This window comes from Mesoplodon mirus, assembly GCF_964341445.2.
Source record: "Mesoplodon mirus genome assembly, chromosome: 2".
Classification (NCBI taxonomy): domain Eukaryota; kingdom Metazoa; phylum Chordata; class Mammalia; order Artiodactyla; family Ziphiidae; genus Mesoplodon; species Mesoplodon mirus.
Window position 1 is genome coordinate 228,916,098 of NC_138977.1, and position 25,672 is coordinate 228,941,769.

Consider the following 25,672-nt stretch of genomic DNA (forward strand, 5'->3'; position numbering starts at 1 on the left):
AAACAGGAAGTTCATTTGCATGTGGAATTCAAGAGTGCTAGAGAGTCAGGGCCCCTGCTGAGCTCATCCAGGTGTGGCCTCTGATTCCATCTGTGTTATCTTAGCCCTTGGGTGGGTCCCCATGAGCCAGCCCCACCAAGCAGCTCCAGCATCAGCAGGGAGCTAAATTTCCAGCAGGAAGAGCACGTTTCCTCTGATGCTTCCAAAATTGGAGTCCTGGGATTGTTTATCTTTGAGTGAACTTGGGTCGTATGCTCAGCCCTAAACCAATCATTGTAGCCACAGGATGGGCTGTGTGAACTTGCTAGGTCTCAGTCACGTGCTGATCCTGAATTGCGGTGCAAGGGAGGTGGGGTCCCAGCTAAACCCCACAGACTGAGAGTGATGGAGGGGTTGGCCTCCAGAGAAAACCAGAAGATGCATAATCAGCGCTGAGTGTAAAAACAGCAGTTTACCATGGTGCCCAGCAAATATTTAAGTCACTGAATGAATAATGGTGCAGAGATAAAGTATCAGTCAGGGTTCTCCAGAGAAATAGAACCAACAGGAGATAAATATATATATATATATATATACACACATATATACATACATATATATATATATAAAATTATTATAAGGAATTGGCTCACATGATGTGGAGCCTGACACTCTCAAGATTTGTGGACTGCAAGTTGGAGACCCAGAAGAACTGATGGTATAAATTCCAGTCCAGAGCTGGCAGGCTCAAGACCCAGGGAGAGCCAGCGTTCCAGTTTGAATCCCAAGACAGTAAAAAAAAAACCACAATGTCCTGGCTGAAGGCAGTCAGCAGAAATTTCCCTCTTCCTTGTAGGAAGGTCAGCCTTTTTCTTCTTTTCAGGCCCTCAGCTGATTGGATGAGGCCCGCTACACTGGGGAGGAGAGCTGCTTTACTCAGTACAAATTCAGATGTTCATCTCATATAGGAATGCCCCCCAGACACCCCCAGGATGATATTTGACAACATGTCAGGGAGCCCTGTGGTCCAGAATCCAGTTGACACATAAAATTCACCATCACAGACAGTATGGTGCTTTTCTGTTGACCTGGCCAAACCTATCTTTGACTCCCAATCTACTTTATTTTATTGGGAAATGGTTTAGTTTGAGGGGAATCTTTGTTTTTCCATCTAATCAGTGGTAGCATCCAACTAATAACTTACCTCCAAGAGTTAAGAAGTTTGGGATAATAAGGAACCATAGTCCTATTTTGGGATGTGACTCTGAAAGTTTTGATTTATGAGATGTAAATATCTCTCCTTACCCAAAAGACATCCACCTGATGGGTTTATTTCTTTTCCACTGCCCAAGTTAATTGCATTTTTAATGTTGTATTCTATACCTGTCAAGAGTTAAATAAAGCCAATAAGCTCAGGTTAGTTTCTAATGACATTTATGCCATTTTAAAAGATGAAAATAGTTTATTAGCTATGCACTTTTAAAATAAAGCACAGATGGGACCTGGAAGCTTGCACATCAGATTCTGAACCTGATTCTGGAAAAGTGGGGGGTGGAATGTCTACCAGAGTCCTTACACATCAGCCTTAGCAACACTAGGAGACTAAGACACATTCTGTGCTTCCCTATCTCTCTTTTTTTTTTTTTTTTGCAGTACACGGGCCTCTCACTGCCGTGGCCTCTGCCGTTGCGGAGCACAGGCTCCGGACACGCAGGCTCAGTGGCCATGGCTCACGGGCCCAGCCGCTCCACGGCATGTGGGATGTTCCCGGACCGGGGCACGAACCGGTGTCCCCTGCATCGGCAGGTGGACTCTCAACCACTGCGCCACGACTCCTAGTCTGGTGGGTGATGGGGTACCTGGGCTGCCCACGCCAGATGCAAGGACTTGAACAAGCTGGCGACGGAAGAGGGGGGTTGCAGAGTCACTGGGCTGCCAGCAGCACTCCTAAGACATTAGTTACGGCCCCACATGCCCAGCCTGTCTAAGAAGTGAAGGGTTTCTTGAAGCCAGCTTAGCCTAAACCATAGAAGCAAAAGTGGATTATATCCATGGCCTTTGTCTCCTTTCCCCCGCCCCCCGCCCCCAGAGACAGGTGGCCTCATCATAGTCCATCTGCCTGAAGCTGCCCAACTCTGACCTTTCTCAGGATTTTCTTTGCCTTCACCCCCTACTGTGGGTTGAATTGTGCCACTCCTCCCCCAAATTCATGTGTTGAAGTCCTAATCCCCAGTACTTCAGAATGTGACTTTATTTGGAGATGGGTCTTTACGAGGTAAGCAAGTTAAAGCGAGGTCATTAGGGTGGGCCCTTATCCAATATGACTGCCGATCTTAAAAAAGGGGGGGATTTAGATTCAGAGACACGCGCTTAGAGGGAAGATGATGTGACAATACAAGGAGAATGCCACGCGAAGACAGAGGACTGGGTGATGCATTTACAAGTCAAGGAAAACCACAGATTGCTGCAACCACCGAACAATGGAGAGCGGCCTGGAGCAGAACCTCCGTCCTGTGATTTCTCCCGCAGGGGAAAGTGCACGTGTGTGAGCTCGAGTTGGTGCCTGGCTTGTCCAGCTCTGTGGGACACCATCCAAGATGCATGCTTATTTGTCACCCCACCCAGAATACTGAGATGATTGGCATGGCTGAGTGGCGGGAGAAGCTGGGAGCACAGCAGCCGGGGCTCGGAACTCACCAAAGGGATGTTGCTAACCACTTCACGGTTCATCCTCCTAATCCTTCATGGACTCCATCAGGAAGCCCACCATGGGCTACTGGGGACCCCGCATCTGCAAACCTCTCAACTGGTCCCCAGACAGTGGTAACAAATACCACAGCTGGCCCAATGCTCCTGTGTCTCACCCATAGCATCCCACCCCGTGACAGGCTCCCCATGTGCACTCCTGAGAGGGGGCAAGGGTGAGTGTTTGCAGACCACTAGTTAGCACTCACAGGAAGCCAGCCTGGCTCTGGAGGATTGGGAGGAGGCCCACAAACTTGAGCATTTCAGGGTACAATGCTAGGGAAAACAGACAGGAGGCTCTCAGCACTAGGCCTGACTTTGCAGGAAAGAGAGAAGGCATACAATCTTAAGAATTCCTCCCCAAGGGGGAATAAGAAGGGTGGGGTGGGCATATCCAAAAGTCTGAGCAAACCTCAGAATCAGTGGCTGGGCTCACTGGTGACGGCATTTCTGAAAGTCAGTCACTAAAGACTGGAGGAGGTGACTGGTTTTTCACATGTGAAGACAGCAGCACAAGACTTTAAGGAACGTGAAAAATCAAGGAAACATGACACCACCAAAGGAATGCAATGATTTTCCACTAACCGACCCAAAACAAATAGAGATCTATGAAATGCCTGACCAAGAATTCAAAATAATTGTTTTAAGGAAGCTCAGTGAGCTGTAAGAGAACACAGACATATAACTCAATGAAATCAGGAAAATAATACATGAACAGATGAGAGGTTCAACAGAGAGATGGAATTCATAAAAGAGAACCGAACAGATATTCTGGAGCTGAAGAATATGATGAATGAATGAATGATGCAGAGTGCATCAACAACAGGCTTGATCAAGCTGTTGAAAGAATCTGTAAACTCCAAGACAGGTCATTTGAATTTATCCAGTCAGTGCAGAACAAACACATAAGGATAAAAAAGAGTAAAGAAAGCCTCTGTGAATTATTGAATATCATCAAGTGGAACAATGTTCATATTATGGGAGTCCCAGGAGGAGGAGGAGGGAGGGAGACAGACAGAGAGGGGGAGGGAGGGGGAGGGAGAGAGAGGGAGAAAGAAAGGGCAGAAAGCTTATTTAAGAAAATAATGCCCGGGCCTCCCCTGGTGGCACCGTGGTTAAGAATCCACCTGCCATTGCAGGGGACGCGCGTTCGAGCCCTGGTCTGGGAAGATCCCACATGCTGCAGAGCAACTAAGCCCGTGCACCACAACTACTGAGCCTGCGCTCTGGAGCCCGTGAGCCACAACTACTGAGCCCACGTGCCACAACTACTGAAGCCCACGAGCCTAGAGCCTGTGCTCTGCACCAAGAGAAGCCACCACAATGAGAAGCCCGCACACCTCTACGAAGAGTAGCCCCCGCTCCCCGCAACCAGAGAAAGCCCGCGCGCAGCAGGAAAGACCCAATGCAGCCAAAAATTAAATAAATTAATTTTAAAAAAAGAAAATAATGGCCGAAATGTCCCAAATCTGGGGAGAGACATAGTCATACAGGTACATGAAGCTTATAGGTGCCCAAACAGATTCAATCCAAAGAAGACTTCACTGAGACATATAAAACTGGCGAAAATCCAAGACAAAGAAAGAATTTTGAAAGCAGCAAGAGTAAAGGAACTCATCATATACAGGGAACTTCCATAGGGCTATCAGTCCATTTCTCAGCAGAAAACACGATGGTAAAAGCGGAAAGATTTTTCTCTGAGATCAGAAGCAAGGCAAGGATTGTTCACTGTGGCCACTTCTATTCAGCATATGGTACTGGGAGTCCTAACCAGAACAATTAGGCAGGAAAAGAAATACAAGGCGTCTGAATCAGAGGGGAAGAAGTAAAACTGTCTCTGTTTGCAAATGAAATTATCATATATATAGAAAACCCTGAAGACTCCATCAAATATCTGTTAGAACTAATGAACAGTCTGTAAAGTTGAAGGATACAAAATCAAAATGACAAAAATCAGTTGTGTTTCTATACACTAACACTGAACTATCAGGAAGAGAAACTAAGAAAACAAGCCCAGTTACAATACATCAGAAAGAGTAAAATACTTAGGAATAAATTTAACCAGGGAGGTGAAAGACCTGTATGCTGAAAACTATAATGCGTTGATAAAAGAAATTAAGGAAGATACAAATAAATGGAAGAATATCTCGTGTTCATGGATTGGAAGAATTACTATTGTTAAAATGTCCAAAGTACCCAAAGTGATCTACAGTTTCAATGCAATCCCCATCAAAATTCCAATGATGTTTTTCACTAAAATAGACAAAAAATCCTAAAATTTGTATGGAACCACAAATGACCCTGAGTAGCCAAAGCAATCTTGAGAAAGAAGAACAAACCTGGAGGCATCACACTTCCTGATCTCAAATGATGTTACAAAGCTATGGTAAGACAATATGGTACTGGCATAAAAACAGATACATAGACCAATGGAACAGAATCAAGGGTCCAGAAGTAAACCCATGAATATATAGTCAGCTAATCTTTGGCAAGAGATCCAAGAATACACAGTGGAGGAAGAATAGTCTTTTCAATAAATGGTGCTAGGAAAACTGGGTATTCCCATGCAGAGGAATGAAACTTGACCCCTATCCTACTCACAAAATTAACTTGAAATGCATTAAAGACATAAATGTAAGACCTGAAACTGTAAAACTTCTATAAGAAAACATAGGAAGAAAACTCCTTGACATTGGTCTTGGCAATAAGTTTTTGGATATGATGCCAAAAGCACAGGCAACAAAACCAGAAATAGACTAGTGAGACCACACCAAATCACAGCAAACCATAAACAAAATGAAGGCAATGGGAAATGTTTGCAAACTATCTATATGATAAGGGATAAATATCCAAAATATATAAGGAACTCATACGACCCAATAGTAAAAACCAAATTGGTTAAAAACACCTCACAGCTCTTGGGATGGCAATTATCAATAAGACAGGAGATAACACACGTTGGCCAGGATGTGGAGAAGAGGGAACCCTTGTGCACTGTTGGTGGGAATGTAAATTGGAGCAGCCCCTATGGAAAACGTTATGGAAGTTACTCAAAATATGAAAAATAGAGCTACCATATGATTCAGCAACCCTGCCTCTGGGTATATATCCAAAGGAAATGAAGTCAGTGTCTTGAAGAGACAGCTGAACTCCCATGTTCATAGCAGCATTTACTCACTACCAAAGATATAGAAACAACCTAAGTGTTCATTGATGGATGAGTGGATAAAGAAAATGTGGTAAATATATATGGATTATTAATCAGCCAAATAAAAGAAGGAAACCCTGCCGTTCGTGACAACATGGATGGAACTTGAGGGCCTTATGTTAAGTGAAATAAGCCAGACAGAGAAAGACAAATACTGTATCATCTCACTCATATGTGGAATCTAAAAAAAAAAAAAGAAGAAGAAGTCGAACTGATAGAAACAGAGAGTAGAATGGTGGTTTCCAGGGGCTGGAGGTTGGGGAAATGAGGAGATATCGGTCTTAAGGTACTAACTTTCAGTTATAAGATGAATAGGTCCTGGGGGATCTAATGTACAGCATGGTGACGATACTTAACAATACTGTATTGTACACTTGAAATTTGCTGAGAGGGTAGCTCTGAAGTGGTGTCACTACAAAATATATGGTAACTACGTGAGGTAATAGATGCAGCCCTTTAATTGTGGCAGTCCTTTCTCAGTGAATACATATATCAAAGCATCATGTTGTACACTTTAAATATATACATTTTTATTTGTCAATCATGCCTCAGTCGAACTGGAAAAACAAGTGTCAGAAAATGATGTAATTGCTCATATAACATTGAAGGAATTTTAATGTATTCCAGAAATTTTTCTAAAATTTTCATATGTAAGTGTCTGGTAACTATAGATATTATCATATCATTTAAAAATTAAAACACTCAAACTATCCTAGAATAAGCTGAAAAAACAGTGGAGCGTCCAGAATATCTTGTCACTTTCTCCATTCCAGGCCATTTCAAAATTGATGATTGCTTCCTGGATGGTTCCTGTGTAGAAACTCGCTTTTTCAGTGGCTGGCTGAGCTTTTCCTGCAGATGTTCTATTTCTATCACCAAAGCAAGTCACTTTTCTATCCATATGGCCTCTCCTTCTGTGGTCCCTCTTCCTGGAGGTGGCGTCATGTCTCTCCAGGAATTCTGAGGACGGCTCAGCGTGTCTGGTCCCTCAGTCCTCCCTTCACCGGGCTGCCCTGCCCCAGCTGTCCTGCTCTGACATTTTGTGTTTTCATCCTCTCTTCTCTGTCCTCACACCCCCGCCCTCTTCCAGGCTGACATTTCCTTGTAGGCACTAGCAGTCTTGTTCTAATCAGGGCAGAATCCAGGGGATCTTTGAACTAGGACGGGAAAAACAATTACATCTTCATATCCATTAACCTCTAACTGAAGTGTAGCATTTCATTCAATTAGGAACACACGCCTCAAAGCCCCTGGGACTTGTCCCTAATACAGGCTCTGCTTCTGGGGGGCGCTATTGCATGTATGATGTTCCTGAATCCTTGAACTTCATGAAACCCCAAGGGAACACACACGTGTTTTCCTATCACACTTCAGGCTTGCAGACATCTGGACATTCATTCCTGCTCATCCTGCTCTAAACTCAGAGACATAGTGTTGCATCTGCTGCTCTAGGGCTTGCTAGCCGGACAAAGCCCCTGGGCTCGGGCAGCTCACAGTACTGTGGGGGCAGGAACCGCTGGGACCACAGAATCTTCGGGGTCTTAAAAACCTTAGAATTTTAGCGCTTAGGTACACAGAAGCACAGAAGAGACCCTTAGATGGTTTCAGAACCTTCTAACAACTCTAAGGAGACCGTCCTCCTGCTGTGCCCTTGTCCTCCATGGTCTGTGCCCCACTCAGAACCCAGAGGGATAAGACACCTCACATGTTACCATAACATGCTTATTTTCTAAAAATTGTTTGATAACCATACTTCATTATAATTGATTTCCTTTGCGCTTCTGTGTTTACTTTATGCCTTTAGCACTCAGTCTTCTGAGAAGAGGTCCTAGGCTTTGCCAGACGGCCAAAGCCCATGGCTCAAAATGTAAGACCCCTCACCCACGTCGGAACTGGCTTTTACGTCTTCTTCCTCAGCCACTTTGATGGGGCCTCTCGCTGCTGCCTTGAATCTTCCTAAAGTACAGTGAGGGGCACGGGACCCCTGTCAGCAGGATTCAGGAGAGAAGCCTCAGCCCGCCTACTCTGGGGTCCACCTCTGTTTCCATCCTGTTTGACTCCACCCCCTTCACACGCCCTGCTTTTCCCACACGGGGCTATTTTAGGGTCTCAGGCCTGCCCCGCACTCTTTACCTTCTTGCATTCACGTAGCTCCTGCTTCTGGAATGTTCTCCTCTCTACTCATAGGCCATTTCAAGCAGTGTCCCTTCTGCAAGGCCTCCAGAGAACCCAGTGTGCGGCTCTCCTTATGGTAGCCGCTTCGGTTTCAATGAGTGATTGCTGCGGGCTGGGCCTGATGATGGGAGGGGCCAGGAGGGTGTGTCCCATTCCCGGTGAATCCCTGGGCTGCACACCAGCACTTTCTGGGCAAGGACCATTTTCAGGGAGGACAAGCACCACCAGGAAACCATTCCTGCCTGAAGAACCAGTAGCTGTCAGTGGTCTGGTGGATGGAGAGCATTCAGATACATGACCTTCGCCCTTCTGAGCGAGAAGACCAGGGATGGAATAAAGTTCCAAGGACCGTGGGAGACTCCTGATGCCTGCTCTGCAGAGCTGCCCTGAGCCTGTGAGCAACCAGGAGGATGTCGTGCTGCAGATGTCACTGCCACCTGGAGCTCTAGCCCATCACCGTCCTCTTAGAGTGGTGGTGCCGTGCCTCTGACACGTCTGCCTGAACCCTGAGGCCCTTGCTGCCTGTACTGGGTTGAATACTGTCCTTCCCCAAAATTCACATCCGCCCAGAACCTCAGAATGTGACCTTGTTTGGAAATAGGGTCATTGCAGGTGTAATTATTTAAATTAAGTTGCGGTCATACTGGAGTAGGGTGTGCCCTCGGGTGGCCCTAAATCCATTGACGGGTGTCCTTAGAAGAAGATGGGAGGACACAGAGGAGACCATTATGTGGCGACAGAGGCAGAGACTGGAGCGAAGCTGCCACAAGCCGAGGGATGCTGAGGATGGCCGGCCGCTACTACGAGCTAGGGAAGAGGCACGGGACAGGTTCTCTTTCTGAGCCTCCAGAAGAACCAGCCCTGGCATCACCTTGATTTGGGACTTCTGGCCTCCAGAACTGTAAGAGAATGAATTTCTGTTGTTTTAAGCCACCAAGTTCATGGTAATTTGTCCTGGCATCACCAGGAAACGAATACACTGCCAGACTCCATGGGGGCTGCATGAGGGAGGGCATTCTGCTTCCTCCCGGCCCCCCCTCTCTACAGTATCCCCTTCCTCCATTTACCCCTCTCAGATCCCTACTCACCGACTGAGCTGGGCAGTGAGCCTTTTTGACGTATCTCTGTGTCAGCCTACTGGCCCTGGCGGGACTGAAGTTGTTTAACCAGTGAAGTGTTTGTGTTTGCATGCTTTTTTATTTTTATTTAACTGTTTGGCACATAGAGTGCTTTTGGATGCTTTCGATTACCACATATAATTATTTAGATATAAATTTTAGAAATGTCGTGTTTCTTGGCAGAGGTAGTTGGAAAACTATAAACCTGACACATTTGATACTCTGTTCCCATATGCCTGAGCCTTTCAGACCAGAGAGGGCAGGACCCTGGGTGGGCTGCAGGGCAGGCAATGGGGCCACAGGACCAACACCCATGATTGATCTTATTGAGCTGCAGTAATTTAAATCATGTTAAATTAAGGCCCCCAAAACACATTATGAGTGGGGTGAATTCCCATGGATTTTAATACAGTTTAAGACTTAAATCAGTAATCTCTGGGGATGTATTGTAGGGGAAAAATTTAAGGAAGATATTCTTTCTGTCTGAGATTGTGCCATCCACTCATTTGCTGACCTTTTCTTGGGCATCTCCACGTGCCAGGTGGGTACAGGGAGCTGAGGATACAGGGTGATATCTCTGGCTGGGAGGTGTTTCTGCCTGGCTGGGTGGTTGGCGGGGGGAAGGGGGGTGACATTTCTCTTTGAACCAATGGAGAGGATCGAGAAAGAGGTTCTGAATTCAGAATCGCTTCTCTCATCTGTTTTTTTCTGGGATCATCTTGAAGATGAATGATATATGACAAATGACAAATAGAATGTAATGAAAATTAAAATCCTTTTACTTGAGGATTTAAGGGAATGTTGATCTTTTTTAAAATTTTATTTTATTTTGGCTGCGCTGGTTCTTAGTTGCAGCACATGGGATCTTTAGTTGCAGCATGCATGCAGGATCTAGTAAGGGAATGTTTATCTTTAATAGCCACAGATCATGTTCCAGGTTTTTTTTTTTTTTCTGTGCTGTTCAACTTGTGGGATCTCAGTTTCTCAGGGATTGAAACCTGGGCCATGGCAGTGAGTTCTAACCACTAGGCCACCAGGGAACTCCGCCCACCCGCCCCTTTTTTTTTTTTTTTTTTTGGTGAAAAGCACTCACCAGGGATTTCCTTTCAGATCAAAGCAGGTGGGCTTGGCGTGGAGACTAATGTTCCCTTCCTCAGCAGAGGAGCAGGGCCAGGACTTGAGCCAGGAGATGAATGAGCTGTCCATGGTCCTGCTGCCGGCTGTGGGGTCCCTGGGCCCAGACCCCTTGGCCGTCCCACCTGGACTGCACGTGGGGGAGTGTGATGAGACCTGAGGATCTGTGCTCAGCATCCTTAGAGGCTCCTGCTGAGTGCAGGGCTCCCTGGTGTTGTTGTTTCAGGATTTCCACCCCAGTAAGGATCCCAGGCTTCCTGAAAGGTCCTCTCATGGTTTGCCTTTGTCCTCTGGGGAAGGCATGGCAGCCCGTGTGGCCTCATCTGGGGCCCTGACTGCAGGCAGCAGACTAGGCCCAGGCTGTGCCCAGTGGGGCGAGACTGGCCTGTGGCTGCAGCTCAGCCCCCGTTCCTTTGGGGGAGCCTGTTCACGTGTTGGGGACCTTGGCCTCACACCACCTCCAGGGGCCCCTCTGGCAGACGTGTGCTGTACAGGAGCAAGTGCTGTTTCCTGAGCTCTGAATCAAGAGTCAAAATGCAGTTTCTCCTAAAAGCCAACAGTTTTTAAAGAACAATTCTCGAAAGATAGCTTTCTAAATCAAATGTCACAGTTTTAGGTCTTTTGGGCTGTACTGAACGTAAAGTATCCTTGCTTGGTGACGAAGAATTGTGATGGTCATCTCGCCGTGTGATGCTGAGGCAGCGATGCCTTCAAGCTGTTAAGATATGCAGAGCTATTCGCCTCCGTGTTAAATGCCCCCAGACCATGAGGGTTTTGGTGGTTTTGTGTTTCTAGTGGAATCCGTGGAACAGAGAGGAGGATGGAGGAGAGGGTTTATCCGCTACACGTGGCCATCTCTCCACTGGGGAAAATCCTGCTGAGCGGGGACGGGGTCTGCGGTTCCCCGTGGGGGACCCAGTGCCTGACAATGGGCCAGGTGCGGGGCTGGTGTTCAGTCCACCTCCTGAATAAGTGAGTGAATGGATGTCCCCACCGTTAAATTTGGCCGTTAGAGAAATAGCTGTTTGTGTGCTTTTTCCCAAGGAGATACTGTACCTCTTTTTTGCCTTTGTTTTTCTATGAATTAAGGTGTTCTTTAGTAAGTGCTCATCCTCTGTAAAACAAACATTGAACGTCTCATATTTTCTACGTTTTGTTTACTCGCTTTTGTATGTTGTGCTAAATTTCAGAACTGGTGAGTGTACACACTCCCACTTGAATCCGAGTCGAATTTAGTTCCTGCAGTAACTACGCATTTGTGTGGAAGGCCTGCTTAGTTCCAGGGCCTGTGCTGGGCGCTCGTGAAAGGAGCGAGAGGATGGAGGAAGGAGATCTCAGCGTAAAGCAGACCCTGACTGTGTCCCGGAGGAGGGGCGAGTGCAGCGGGGGTAACAAGTGGAGAGCAGCCTCAGTGAGCCGCACAAGGTCTTCCACGGTGAGAGGAATGGACACTGATTTCTCGGAGCGGGAGAGGTTGATTTGGGGAGATGGTGGCAGTGAAATCAGGGGGGACTTCACGGAGGTGGCATTTGTACTGCCCTTGGGAGGCAGGGGCATTTGGAACAAGCGGAGGGTGAGGGGCAAGAGAGGAAAAGGTGGGCTGTGTGATGGGGGACCAGCACGTGTTCTGGTTCTGCTGGAATTTGTGTTCTGCCGAGTAGACTGAGGATGGGTAGTGCCAGGCCTTGAAGGTCAGGCACAGAGTCCTATTCCCACGAGGAAACGGCAGCGTCATGTGGGGTTAGGGTTAGGGTGAGATGTGGCCACAGCCACCCTCAGGAAGAGTCCTCTGGACCCAGGTCCAGGGTGTCCTGGGAGGGGAGCCAAAGAGAGCAGAGAAGTCAGATGTGGTCCCCAGGGAGCAGCTGGGGGCTCGGGGGTGGGGAGGTAAGGGCAGAGGCAGGGATGTGGCAGGAGGGCTGGTTGCTCCTACCAAGTGGGGAGCGATGCTTATTATCCACAACCAGCAGACGGCGATGGCAGCGGTCCCTCCCGAAATCTTTCTATGAGTCTGTGCGTTGGGTTTGGGGCTTCGGACAAAACTTCATCTCAGCGCATCAGCACATGATACATTGGCTACAAAACCCATTAGCCAATTGAATTACTGCTCAGCTTTCAACTCAGCAGAGTTTGGATGCTAACAGCCTGAGCTGCTCCTGCCTCTGAAGGCTTGTTCTGGTCCCGGTAGAGTCAACTGCGTTGTAACGACCTGCCTGCCTTGGACAGTGCTCTCCCTCACCAAGCCGTGGTCTCCTGGGGGGCAGGGACCCCGTCCTGGCCACCCCTGTTCCCTGGCCCCCACAGTCTCTGTCACCGTAGGGTTAGGTGCTCATCCGATGCGGTTGATGCGTGTAATTCCTGAGACACATCAAGGAAGATCCACTGCAAATGAAGTTCAAGGAAGAACGTTGGCGTTGTCATATCGATTCTCTTTTGTATCTTCTGTGTTTTGTTCACAATATAGAACAGAGTTGTGTGTCCTACTTTAGGGAACATAGAAGTGTATTCAGGGTATTGATTTTCTGCAAAATCGGATTCCATCCTTTTAAGTAATGAATGAGATCACTCTCCGTATCTCCAAATATGTCTTAGTGCTGATAACTGCGATGGGGGTTAACGTCGCTCAGCCATCGATGGCTTTCACAGCCAGTGTGTAGCAGCTGCAAAACTACAATTCTGTTGAAGTGCATGGAAGAGGTTTTCCAGCCAGAGTGGAAGCTTAATCGGACCAACGACGGTGAGAATGTTAGCTGGAAGGACGGACAGAGGCAAAGCTCTGCCCACTTCAGCCCGGAGGCCTCCGCACCTGCAGCCCCACAGAAACACACACAGGGTAGCGGGGCACCCGGAGCTCCAAGCAGGTCGGGATGTTAATGAGGAGAGACAGCGGAGCGAGAGGCCTCGGCTTTCTTTTTTTTGTTTGTTTGTTTTTTGGTTTTTTTGCGGTACGCGGGCCTCTCACCGTTGTGGCCTCTCCCGTTGCGGAGCACAGGCTCCGGACGTGCAGGCTCATCGGCCATGGCTCACGGGCCCAGCCACTCCGCGGCATGTGGGATCCTCCCGGACCGGGGCACGAACCCGTGTCCCCTGCATCGGAAGGCGGACTCTCAACCACTGCGCCACTAGGGAAGCCCAACCTCGGCTTTCATGAAACGGCCCCGAACTGCGATGCCCAAGGGCTGCCCCCCAGCCTCCTGTGTCCCTTCCTGTATGGTCCCCAACTATGTCCAAACAGGCGAGTGTCTAGGAGGCTGAGCTCCAGTGTCCAGCGCCCAGGCCCCAAATGCTTGGGCGATTCAGAGATAAATCAATGTGAGCTGGTCAGGAAAGTGAACATAATATTTGATCCAGGTTTGAAAGGATACGTCAGCAAAGCAATAGACCCTGCGGGCTACAGAAGATGTGGAAAGAATAAACCACTTCAATAATTTAAACAATTTTAAGGCTTTGATTTGAAAGTTCACTTCTATCCTGGAGTCTGAGCAGCTTGCTATCTAAGAATTTCCCTGGAAGGCCTATGTGCCTCCCCCTCCCCAAGGGTTGCTTGCTTCTAGAACAGTCTGGTCTCTTCAGCCAGAGGCTCCAGAACCTTCTGCAGGTAATTACGTTGCTGGACTATTCTCCGCTTATTTGCTGGTCAGGTCTCAGGGAGAGTGTCCTTGTGCTGAGAGAGTCTGCAGAATATCTGAAGACAGAATAATCTTCCAATTTTTTATGTCAGTTTTTTTTTTTTTTTTTTTTTTTTTTTTTCTTTTTGCGGTATGCGGGCCTCTCACCGCTGTGGCCTCTCCCGTTGCGGAGCACAGGCTCCGGACGCGCAGGCCCAGCGGCCATGGCTCACGGGCCCAGCCGCTCCGCGGCACATGGGATCCTCCCAGACCGGGGCACGAACCCGCCTCCCCTGCATCGGCAGGCGGACTCTCAACCACTGCGCCACCAGGGAGGCCCCTTTATGTCAGTTTTGATTAAAAAAAATATCGGTCTCATTCCAGCCCTTTGACAGATGACACTTCTGGGACCAAATGAAAATCTACTTATTTGAGGTCCAGTAGGAAAAGGCTGCATGCAGATAAGGACTTTGAGTGCAGTATTCACAGGCACATCTTGACTGGAAATCTTGACCACCCGGGATGCATTGATAGAGGCAATGCCCAGTGTTTGTTATCTGCATTTACTTGTAAAGCTGCAATAGCGATTTTGAATGCAACGCCAGTGGAATTTAATCTCTTTGTAAATGGGTATGGAAGTCACCCACAGATCCACAGAGCATGCTGATTCCTTTCTGAGAATGCAGCCACTTCCCTTGAGCCTCTGTGTGGAGTGTGCGGAGGCCCGGCACAGCACGCCCTTCCTATCTGAGCGTGACGGGAGGGAGCAGTGGGCTGGAGGCTGGAGACACGGGGCAGCCTGAAGTCCTGGCTCCAAGGGCTCCATGGTCACGGTCATTTCTTGGGTCTGGCTGCAATAGGGGTGTTGACTCTCTGTGCTTCTGCTTTGTCATCTGTGGGGTGGGGGTGATAACCTGTCTGTGCAGCACGTGTTTTAGGCATGATTAGGAGATTAAATGAGATGGGCTCTGTAGAGCATTAAGACCAGTGCCTGGCACGCTGTAGGTGCTCATTACATGTTAGCTGTTCTTATTGCTAGAACTCAGGGGTCTTTGGAGCTTTCACGTATACTGCAGTGAGATGTGAGGATACATCCCTGCTCACCCCGCTACGTCAGCTGACCAGGGTCCTCTTCCACTGCACCCCCTGGGCCAGGGCATTCGGTCTTGGAGGGTGGTTTTTCCAGACAGAGGGGCTCTTTCTCCAAACAAGGGTTTTCAGCTCAGTTTTACGGCAGCTGCTCTAAGCTCGTGCTGCCAGTGGGTCATGCCAGGCCGTCTCTGCCAGCTCCCTTTTACTGCAGACACTGCCGAGTTTGGAAATCAGCTGTGAGACTTGTGCATTGGCTCAGCTCCTGGCAATTCACCTCCACTGGCCTGATCACTTGAGATCAGTGGGTGGCTCTAGAAAAGGTGGCCACAGACTCGAGGCTCAGTGAGAGCTGGTCACCGGGCATCCCAGAGGGGAAGCTGGTGGATGTGGTTGGCGGGGTAACCAGCCTGGCGCTTCTCCCCATCTCATGCAGCCCCACGCCCTTTCCTTCCTCTGCTCCGCGTCACCACTGTGCTGCCCTAATGAGGCTTCTCTGCTTTCTGCCTTCATGTTCTCACTGCATGAAAGCGAGTTCGTCCTGCCCCGCCCCCCAAACTACTACCTGCCGGAGGGGGGAGGTGCTCTCCAAGGTGCTGACCGGCCTGCATCTTCCTCCCACACTGGGATTCTTGGCTTCCCCCTATGCTGATGACTCTTGAACCTGTACTCTCAGTACATGCCAGATCTGCCCTGACGACAGTGACGTCGGCTCCCAGTTGTGAGGACTCACACTCTCTACTCCTCACCGTGGTCTCAAAGCACCAGTATCACGTCTCCATATTTAAACTGGAAAAACTGAAGCTGCGGGTTAGCAGGGCAGAGTTGTAGCTCAAGGCAGATCCTGAGGCTCTTTCTCTTTCCCTGCAGTGTCCAACTTCTGCTTCACTTGTGTTTGCAACTGATATGGTCTTGTGCGTGCCCTGATCTTGATTCACACTCAACGTGCCTGAAACCAAGCTTGCCAAATGCCCTCCCTAACCCCCTGCACCCCTAACTCACCAGCATGCACCCACGTGCCTCCTTCCATCATTGTTTGACTCCTCTGGGGTTTCCCCTCTCTGCCCGTCCCAGCTTTCCTTTTTTTTTTTTTTTTTTTTTGGCGGTACGCAGACCTCTCACTGTTGTGGCCTCTCCCGCTGCGGAGCACAGGCTCTGGACACACAGGCTCAGCGGCCATGGCTCACGGGCCCAGCCGGTCCGCGGCACGTGGGATCTTCCTGGACCGGGGCACGAACCCGTGTCCCCTGCATCGGCAGGCGGGCTCTCAACCACTGCGCCACCAGGGAAGCCCCCTCCATTTTTTATTTCACTTCTCTAGTTGAGGCCCTCTCTGCCCTTTCCCTCTCTCTTTAAACGCAAACTTCAAATCTGGTATTGACACTAGTGGGAATGTGCTTGGATATCTGTTTACAGTATGGCTGGGTTTTTATTCCATTAGTTGTCTGGCTAATTGCCATATTATACTTCTGTTCCATTCTGCATCCTCCACCCCTCTGAACAGGCAGAATTTCAGTGACTTGCTATCTCTCAGTCTCAAAGTAAACTAGAAATCCCAGGATCTTCCTGGATTCTCCCTTAGAGGTAAACATCAGGAAACTCCCTCCGGCCCTCTTGTTAGGTGGGTTCTCATGGGAACATGGGCGGCAGGACGAGGAGGTGACTGGACAAGAAGTCATACTGTGAGGACCAACACAGTACTTATGAGAGTTAAAATGCTGAGGATTCATGCTAGCCGTAGCTGTTTACGTGGTCTGTCCTGGGTGTCATGAGGCTGATGAAATTTCTTACATTTTTTCCCCCTAAACAACCTGCATCTCATTATTTGGGATCCTAAGGGGCCAGATCAAAAGCTTTCAATCATTTCTAGGTTTCTACGGAGAATTTTTCCTCTACCTGTAATTTTCCCATTACACTGGAGCCTAGTACACCCCTACCCGCCCCGGGGAGGGAAGTGCCACTTTCACCTTTGAATCTGCAGCCCCTGGGAGCCCTGCCCAGCAGTCTGAGCTGCAGCCGAATGTTTGTAGGCAGAGAGGGGCTGGTTTGGTGTCTAAACAGTGTCTGGAAGGCACCAGGCATTATGCTCTTTGGATGCCCTAAACATTCTGTGTACATAGTTCCTTTTCTTGTTAATCCCTAGATGTTAGATGAGAGGAGATATGAAGCTCAATGCAAATAATGCCAGAAGCATCTTTCTTAATTAACTTTGAAATGCTAGTAATTATCCACATTATTAGAGCAAGTCGAATCTAGCTTGTGTCGCTGGCAGGGCGGATGTTCGGAGGCCAGCACCTCCTTGCTCACAGCGGTTTCAGTCACACAAAAATTCAGCCCACATGACAACATAACTGCCTTCTGAGCGCTCGCTGCCCAGAGCTGCCTCTACCGCAAAGGGAGTACTGAGGGGCTTTCTACCCGTTTGACACACACACAGGTGCTGCCTTGCGTGGACTGCAGATGCCCTCAGCTGAGCTCGCGGGAGTCGGGGAGCCCTGGTGTCAGTTGGGGGGGTGCGCTGCTTCGGGGTCTGGGCAGCATCAGTGATGCTGCTCGCTGCGTGTGCAGAGCTCTCTGCCTCTGTGCCCGGGTGCAGCCCCGGAAGCAGGGGGTCAGGGCACAGGAGGCAGGGATTGGGATGATGCTCCAGAAACACGTGGAGCCCCCAGGAGCTGGAAGAGGCAGGTAGGATCCTCGCCTGGCGCCTTAGAGGGAGCACAGCTGTGCAGACACCTTGACTTTGGACTTCTGGCCTCCACACCTGTGGAGAGAATAAATTTCTGTTGTTGTAAGTCACCCAGTTTTTGGCACTTTGTAACAGCAGCCCAGGAAACTCATAAACCTGCCCTGCCAGGTGCTGGTGACGTTCCTGGAACTCTAACAACCGGTGATTGGTAGAAAAAAAAAGCGCCCAGCAGATGATTCACATGGAATTTCCAACCAGCCTGATGTGATCGGCGGTTCTGGGTGGGCCTCAGAGTGTTAGTTGCCTTGTCTTGCACATCTGAGTTTGTGCAGACTGGTTTGTGATTGGCTGGACGTTCTTCACTCTTCTTTTTGTTTCTTTCCTCTTTCAAACCAGTGTTTTGTTCGTTTGTTTTTCTTCTAAATGCGTCCCTTTAAATCTCTGGGACTCTGCTGTGTCTGCTCACTGCCCCCTGTGCTGCCCACCTGGGAGATGCTGCTGGATAAGGGGTCCCTGCCGCCCAGAGACAGTTCTCTCTGCATTGCCCACCCATCATCCCTGCAGGGACCCTGAAAGCTAAATCCGTCACCATTCCTCCTTGGAAACTGAGTGCACCAAAACGAGGTGGATTTAGAATACAATGATTTACTACCCTCCTTAAGAGGGAAGGCCCTTATCCCACCAGTTCCTGCGTCCTCCCCATTCCGCATTCCTGATCTCATACGTGTACCTGCTGCTGTTCACTGGTGTTCCACCAGGTTTTCCCAAGGCACCTCTGCCTGCCCCCCAGGGAACCTGCTGGGGCCGTCGTCGTGGGTCACCTCCTTAAACTCTCCGGTAAGAGAGGTTAAAAAACCCCAGGGCTGAATTGCAGCTCGTTTGCTCCCAGCTTGGAACACGTGTATCTGTGGAGGGCAGTTAGGCTTAATGGGACCACCCCTTGCAGAGGATAAGTGGTTGACTGTGGTGATCTGTAGGTGCACGGTGATATTTTCCCTCCTAGAAACAGCCTCTTTATTCTGACACATTGAAAAACCAGTTCTTGGAGATGACCTACTCTGGCTGACCTTGGCCAGCCTTCTGCAGCTACTTTATTGCAGAGCCCAGCAGGATGGCTACTCAGAGTGGGCTGGGAGCACTTGTAACAGGCAGTGATGGGAAATCATGGCTGTGAGGTTTGTCCAAGTGCTCCACCCCAGCACCTGTTAGATCCCAGATTGCAAAGGTTGTTGAGGACATAGGGCCGGGGGTCAGCAGTTTGTATCTGAGCCAAAAAGGCCCCCGGAGAAAGGGAATAAAGGGAATAAACACCATATCTTCTTCCCCTTTTGAAGCTCAACGCCATTAGACCATGTTAGATTACTGTGGGTTCATGACCTGTGGGCAGAGATGACCTTCCAAGGGGAAACTTGCTTTGAGGGTAGAGAGAATTGGGGCTGCTGCTGGCTGGGGCAGACGCTTGTCTCGGGCAAAGTCTGGTTCGGGCACTTCCGGCCCAGTCCTGTGTGAGGGCTTCAAATAAGTGACCGAGCCTGTGAGTGTGGGATCAGCTATGGATGCCCAGCGGGGGGCTCTCCTGCTTCAGGACCAGCTCAAGCTGAGACTACCTGGAAGGGACAAGAGCCCTGCAGTCCTCCCTGCCCCTTCCAGGGCGTCCCCATCTTCGCGAGCTTCTGCAGTTTCCCTGGGATTTCTGCAGGCACGTTGCCCCAACCAGGGGTGAGCATCGTGCGTTAGCCCTTTGGAAGGGGGATCAGCCTCTGGTGCGAGACCCCGGGGCACAGTGCTTGAGCTCTGCTAACTTGGCCAAGTGGGGCTAGAGCTCCGTAACTGGAACGAGGCTCGGGGAGGGGCTACATAAATCCCCCCAAGGCAGTGTGGGTCCCATGCGCACATATACGTGGGTTCAAATAGCCGACCGCCCCCTGGTGTTTACTGCTTTCTCTCAGTCACCATGATGCTGGTGCACGTGCTCACGGAGGGGGAAAGAGCTGGGTTTGCAGATCAGAGACCCGGCTGTGAATGCTGCTGCTGCCGTCGCCCAGCTCTGGGGGTCACCTCCCTTCTCCAGGGTCAGATGTCCTCAGATGGGTGCTGGGCAGGTGCCTCCGGAGGAGGCGAGAGTGTGCCTGTGAAAGTGCTTGTTGGAAACTGAAGATCCTGGGAGGTGGTTCATTTGTTACTATTATTCCCCGTGCAGTTTTGCAGGCTTGTCAGGAGGAGTTGATTTGCGCTTTGGGCAGTGTGGATCTAGCCGTCATGAGCCCCTGTGCGAGCTTATTTCCCCCTGAGAACTGGGGTCAAGCGGTCCCCATGGTGGCCTCCCGAGGACCATGTGGACTGGCCCGCAGGGTGTTCCTGTTGTCCCTACCGAAGGCGTGCACCGATAGCCCTACGTATGCCTCCCAAGCTCAGTTTTGGGCAGAAATGAATTTATCTTGTTCACGCCTCTCTCGGTGACAGTATTTAATGAAGAGACATTTCAAAGTGTCTTCTGAACTTACAGATTTTGAGACAGGCAGCATAGCTTTACAAAATCACTTGCAGAAACAAATTCTGAACTGCAATTCACTTTGCTTAATGAAAAGAAACCAAAACAGCAAGTGGTTGCCGCTTGGCTGGATGTTTTCTTTGCATGTGTCCCAGTCTGTACACGTCAGTGAGGCCCCGCCTCTTCAAGCCAAGAGCTTTCAGACTTCAATAGGTTGATGGCCGTGTATGGAAAGTAGCCGAGGGGGCTTGTGTTGGAATTCCATAATAGGGCGTCCCAACTTTGCATCTAAGTGGATCACCACACTGAGTTCAGAAACGTAACACCTGTCACAACTCGGAACAACAGGCGCTTCTGATTATACGAGACCTGAGTTAGAATTTTCCAACAGAGCCCATCAGGAGTGTGTGATATAAGGTCCAGATGTGCCCTGGGATGTTCTGGTTTCTGGAACAACATGTTTGGAAGACTGCTGGGCCCATGTCTATCACTGCGTGGTGTCCGTGATGGCTAGCAGTTCAGGGGCACGTAACTGAGGGGTGTGATTCCAGTTGCAGCAAAGGGGCGTCCCTGGGAACCGGGTGTGTGTCCCATAGGCAGGAAAGTAGCGCTGAGTCCTGCTGTCCCGGTTCCCCGGGGATGCTCGGTCCTTGTGTCTGCTCAGCCTCCTGAAATCCACTCACTCCTGAGAGCGGGGGCTTTGCCTCATAACCTGGCAGTTCGGGTTGTTACATGTGGCCTTGTGTCCAGCAGCTCACTTCAATGTCGACTTCGTTTTCTCCTGTCTCCCTCCTCATTTTCCACTGACACTGCTGTGTAATTGCCTGCAGCCTGGGTAATTAATTGTTAGTTCTGGGTGCATTGGTGTAGCCCTAGTGAGCACGAGAGGCCCCCGTGTTGGGAAGGTCTCTGAATTGGATTTTCGTCTGCTCAGCGCTGTCATTGTTCATTACGAGAGCAGGAGTAAGGCCATTTTGGAAATGAAAACACATCACCCTGACTTCCTGGCCTTCTGGATCCATTAAGTTTCTCTTTCAGCCGCCTCGCAGATACATGCAGATAATGGCTTCGGATGCTTTCTTTAGAATTACGTATGTGTAAGATCATGCCCTTGGAGGCTGCTTCTATCCTCCTGATGGGGGTACACGTGGTGGAGGCCTATTTCTTGATTTTGCTCTGCTTAATTTGATCTGGCACTTGGACCCTTTGCAGAAGAAAAGAGTAGCAAGCCCAGGAGGCTGGCCGTAGCTGCATTATTCAACACGTGGCTGGAGGACACTGGCGGGGTGCCCTCAAAAAAGGGTCTGTTTGAGATTCAGTGTAGTTACTGCTCAGCCGCCACCGGCAGGACACCTCTCTCTTTTGGGGATCCCTTGAGTACCCTTTGCGCACGGCCACATGGTTTACTCATGGTTTCTGGCTTATGTCGGTTTACCTAGCACTGCACCTATTGTGGACAGACTAAAGGCTCCCCAAACATTTTCCTGCCCTTATCCCTGAAGCCTGTGACTGTGTCACCTTACGTGGTGAAAGGGACTCTCCAGATAGGATTAAATTAAATAGCTTGATATAGGGAGATTATTCTGGATTACCTGGATGGGCCCAATGTGATCACAAGGGTCCTTTAAGAGGGAGACCAGAGGGTCAGAGGCAGGAAAAGGAGATGTAGTGACGGGACCAAAGCTGCTTCAGGCTGGAGTGATGCACTTTGAAGGGAGGAAAGGGCCCTGGGCCAGGAGATGCAGGCACCTCCAGACACTGGAAAAGGCAAGGAGACAGACTCTCCTCCAGAAGGAGTGAAGCCCTGCCTGCACCTGGATTTTAGAGTTCTGACCTCCAGAACTGGAAGAGAGTAAACTTGAGGAGCTTTTTTTTTGAGCCACTGAGTTTGTGGCCATTTGTTACCGCAGCAATAGTAACCTAACGTGGAACCTGATCCTTACCAGGTATGAAGTGTTTGTTGAATGGAAGATTGCTGGGGAAGCGGAGCTCCAGCAGTGTGGTTTCCATGTGAAATCAGTTCTGGAATGAGTGCTGACAAACCCGCCTCACCTTCTCTTGCTCTGCTGAAATGAGGACCATTTATTGCCTTTTGATTCATGAGGCAGAATCCTCATGCACATGGAGCAATTTTGGTTAAGAGCAGTGTCGATTGTAAAATGCTATTAAATGGAAACTTAAAGGTTTCCATTAATTTCCTTTCGTGAAGTTTTCATGATGTGTTTAAAGGAAAAACTGTATGTCACCCTATCATCTGTTTCAAAGATGCAGGAAAAAAGGTAAGAAAAAAGAGAATCAAAGCAGTATTTTGAACTTTTGAGGGCACCCTTTTTCAGAGCCCTCAAATTCCCAGTGGAGGACATAACACATACCTTTGGCTTAAAAGGATACTTTGTAGTTTTGTGTCTCTTTTGTCCTTCTTTATTTTCTATCTCAGCTGTCTCTTATTTGTGGTCAGCATGTTGCCTTCATTTCTGTTAACGAGATGCTGGACAGCTCTTCAGGAAGGTTTCAGAGAGGGATTGAGGGACGGCAAGTCAGGGAGGCAGCGTGGTGTCCACGCCTGGCCACCGAGCAGCCTGTGACCTGGTCCAGTCACATCCCTGTCTGGGTCCTGGCTTCCTCTTCTGTAAAATGAGGGGTCAGATAGTCTCTGGCACACTTCCCTCTGAATTCTGGTCCTGCCCAGACCATTTTGAGAGCCAACTGAATGGGATGCATGTTGGTTCTGTTCAGCTGGACATTTCCAACCCAGAGTCTTTAAAGGTGGGCTGACCTTCCACGTTTTTTCTCTTGAGGAAAAAAACCCAAACAAATAAGTTTCTAAACATGTTAATAAGCTCCCCTAAGACCACCCTTCATCATCCTGATTGAAACCTTTTAAACTGCATAATTGTGCTCTGTTTTTCTCAGTTCCCATAATGAAGTAGCTTTTGAGGCAACAGTGATTAACTACAGGCTTGATAGAGTGCGATGCATTTGTCTGTACGTGTCTGCTTTTCTCAGCTTTAAATGTATCTTAACTCTCTGTGGAGTGAATCCATAGGACGGCGGTGCCGCCACAGGAATGACAGTTATGCCTCCTTCATTCCACCCCAAATTAATGAAGGGTGATTAGTGAAGTTCCTATTTGCCCTTTAAATGTGGTGATTTTTCCCCCTCTTTTTTGACTCATGCCAAAGCTCATGGCAGGGCTACTCTTTATTGAGAAGTGCCTCCTCTACAACCCCATAAATACATTAAAAAAAAAAGACTTTATAGATGACTTCTTTAAAGATTTATGAGGCTCTGCAACTAGACTTTGTATAAAGAAAGTACGGATCCTAAATTTTATGTTTTAATAAGATCAGAGGGACTGATTCATTGGTTTTTTTTGGTACTTTATAGAAAGTCGATAAATACAATTCTTTGGCTCCTCTGAGACTTTTGGTGTTTTGGTCTTCCATTGAAGCTCAAATGTGCATTACAGGGCAAGATTTCTGGTTGAAATGATTCAGAAAATGCATAATTCAGTAAGCTGAACTGGAAACCCTCGGGATAATTCACCTTCTCGGATGTGAACAATCTGTAACCCCTCCTTTGAATTCTCAGCCTGAGAATATTGTTTCCAGTTCCACAGGTCAAAGGATGGTTTTGAGTCCCCTAACAGTAAGCTGTAAAGGGAAAGATGTAGAAATAATTGCTTACGGCTTTGAGAAGAAGTCTAGGAAATCATGCTGATCCAAATGAAATAAATAGGTTGTGAGGTATAAGGATTATCTGCTCTAGTAAAGGTGAAGTGGCCGTAACTCAGCAGTGTGATAGCATTTCCCGAGTGGAGGATAACCACGCACAAGAAGAGGTGACAGGCTGCCAACCCAGTGGCAATAAAAAGGGTTTTCTTTGTTCTTTGCCATAAAACTGACATTTTGTTTAACGACACTCTCGAAGGCAGATAGTCACCTGGTGGTTCCTTCCGCTTTGCTCTGAAGGATGCGCATTTAAGGATGGAGGAAGTGTGGGGTGAGGGCTGGATTGCAGGAGACAGGCACATCTGCTCTTCCGCACCCGCGGAGGACTGGACCTCTGATCACAAACACATCCTGCCCCGTGGTCCACAGCAGCCACCAGCCACACTGAAGATTTAGAATGAGCTCTGATCTGGAGCAGCACTCCAGCATGATTTCTAGGGTCAATTTCCCCACACCTACAGCGAACTGGGTGACACGCTGGACTTGGAACCCATGGTCACCTGTCAGGATCATCAAATACAGGGTGTGGATTGAATAGAAAATGGCATTACAGATCTTTCATAAGGCTTCTTTAGAAAATTTTCATGAAAATCACACAAGTAATTCAATTTCTTCATAGAATTCAAGAAGACAAGAATGTACAGATACTTTAAAAATGATTAAAGATCACCCATAAACCTAGCGCCTGAAGTCAACCAAACATTACTGTTTTATAATGTATATTCTTCCAGACTTTATATATATATGTGCATGTGTGTATACATATACACTATATTTTTATGCCTTGTATCCTCCTTTTCCCTTTTTAACTGAACTATACATACAGTAAAGTACGCTAATCTTAAGTGTACAGATTGATACATTTTTATATAGATGTACACCCATATAACCATCACCCAGATCAAGGCAAAAAACCCTCCGATCACCCTGGAAGACTCTGTTCAAACCCTTTTCAGGAGAGACAAGAGGGCATTATACGTGGTAATTGCTGTACTGACTTCACACTGAAAGTCAGCTGTGCCTGTTCTAGAGCTTCAGATTTATGGAATCACACACTGTGCAGACTTCTGTGAAATAAATGTGGCACTCACTCACGTTTTTGTGTATAAAAGTAGTTACTTCCTTTTAATTGTGCAGTCACATTCCATCATATAAATATGCCACAACTTATTATTACCTGTTCTCCTGTTTTTGGACATTTGGGTCACTTTGCAGTTCTTGGTTACCAGGAATAAAGGTGTAGGACCATGCTTGTGTATATCTTTTGGGAGATATATACACTCATTTCTCTTGAGTCAATACTGTAGGAGAAACATTGCTTGTAAAATGCATACATGATTATCTTTAACAGATGCTACTAAATAGTTTTTAAATTAATGTCCCATATCCTCACAAATTTCTTTTTAATTTTAGTCTTTCTGGTGGGTGTGTGAAGGTACTTAATTATGATTTTAATATACATTTTTTCTGATAAAGACTTATGTTGGAAACCTTTTGATATGCTTATTAAGTATTTGAATATCCTCTTTTGTGTTTTGCCTACTCAAGTCTTTGACTGTTTTAAAAAATTAGGTAGATTTTTATTATTGATTTGTGAGAATTCTTTATATATTCTGGATTTGAGTTCATTCTTGGATATATGTTTAGCAGATTTTCCCTCAACAGTGATTTGTTTAACTGAACACAAGTTCTTAATGTTAATATGTCC